This window comes from Halichoerus grypus, chromosome 4 (genome assembly GCF_964656455.1).
Source record: "Halichoerus grypus chromosome 4, mHalGry1.hap1.1, whole genome shotgun sequence".
NCBI lineage: Eukaryota > Metazoa > Chordata > Mammalia > Carnivora > Phocidae > Halichoerus > Halichoerus grypus.
The window spans coordinates 150,051,957-150,053,767 of record NC_135715.1 but is presented as its reverse complement, the minus strand read 5'-3'; the positions used below and the strand labels follow the sequence as shown (position 1 = coordinate 150,053,767).

The window sequence follows — 1,811 nt, the reverse complement described above, 5'->3', positions numbered from 1 at the left end:
CCACTGCTATTCAACATAGTACTAGAAGTCCTAGCCACAGCAATCAGACAACAAAAACAAAGAAAAGGCATCTGAATCAGCAAAGAAGAAGTCAAACTCTCACTCTTTGCAGATGATATGATACTTCATGTGGAAAACCCAAAAGACTCCACCCCAAAACTGCTAGAACTCATACAGGAATTCAGTAAAGTGGCAGGATATAAAATCATTGCACAGAAATCAGTTGCATTTCTATACACTAACAAGACAGAAGAAAGAGAAATTAAGGAGTCAATCCCATTTACAATTGCACCCAAAACCATAAGAGACCTAAGAATAAATCTAACCAAAGAGGCAAAGAATCTGTACTCAGAAAACTATGAAACGCTCATGAAAGAAATTGAGGAAGACACAAAGAAATGGAAAAACGTTCCATGCTCATGGATTGGAAGAACAAATATTGTGAAGATGTCAATGCTACCTAGAGCAATTTACATCTTCTGATTTTAAATTGGGTTGTAGGTGTCCTACTATTGAGTTTCGAGTGTTCTTTATATATTCCGAATAAGTCCTATGTCAAATATGTGATTTGCAAATATTTTCTCCCAGTTTATGACTTATCTTTTTATTCTTCAAGTGTCTTTCAAAGAGCAGGTCTTAATTTTAATGAAGTCCTATTTATTGGTTTTTTTCTAGAAGTGTAATAGTTTGAGATTTTACATTTAGTCCTATAATGCATTTTGAGTCAGTTTTTATAATGGGCATGAAATATAGATCAATCTTCATTTTTTTTTTGCTATGTATATCCAAATGTTCCAGTACTATTTGTTGAAAACTATTTATATTCTGAATTGCTTTTAAAACCTTATAAAAAATCAGTTGTTCATGTACATATGAATCTATTACTGACTCAATTTTATTCCACTTATTTAATATCTATCCTTTCTCCAGTACCACACTGTTTTTGTTTTTGTTTTTCTTCAGAAACCACTCAGACTGCATCCTCTCCCACTTACGGTCCCAAAGGAAGAGAAGAACGGTCGTCAGTGGCGAAATGCAGTTGCAGAAATTAACACCTAGAGCTGCTTCATGCTCACTAGAGAACACCACGCCTCCTCCTTGTGTCCCACTGTCCACTGTCTTGATTACCATAGGTCAACAGCAAGACTTGAAATCAGGTAGGATGAGTTCTCCAATTTTGTTCTTCTTTACTAAAATTGTCTTGACTATATCTAGCTTATTTGCTTTTCCATATATATTTTAAAACCAATTGTTGATCTCTACCAAAACCTCTACTGGGATTTTGATTAGAATAGCACTGAAGAGATCCTGATCAAGATCAGGAATTGACATATAACTAATATTGAGTCTTCAAGTCCATGATCACAGTGTATATTTCCATTTACTTAGGTCTTTTTTACTTATGTCATCAGTATTTTCTATTTTTCCACATACATATTTTGCACCTATTTGGCAATACATACCTTTGCACCTATTTATGCCTAGATATTTTATGGGTTTTGGTGGTATTGTAAATGGTAGTTTTTGGTTATTATTTTATTTTCCAATTGGTCATTGCTAATATATGCAAATATGATTGATTTTGTGGATTGATCTTGTGTCTTGTGACCTTACTAAACTCACTTATTCTAGAAACCTTTCTGTAGCTACTTCAGGATTTTCTATGTAGAAAATTATGTTGTCTGTGAATAAACAGTTTTATTTATTTTTCTTGTCTGATTATACTGGCTAGAACCTCTAGTATGGTGCTGACTAGGAGTAGGGAGAGCACGCATCTTTTCCTTGTTCCTAATCTTAGGGGGAAAGCAATC

At 34.0% G+C, this 1,811-nt stretch overlaps 1 pseudogene; it reads right to left on the bottom strand.

The window, feature by feature from the left end:
- Positions 1 to 967: 967 nt before the first annotated feature.
- LOC118525006 (small nucleolar RNA U3) lies at positions 968 to 1,103 on the bottom strand (annotated as a pseudogene).
- Between the last annotated feature and the right edge of the window lie 708 nt (positions 1,104 to 1,811).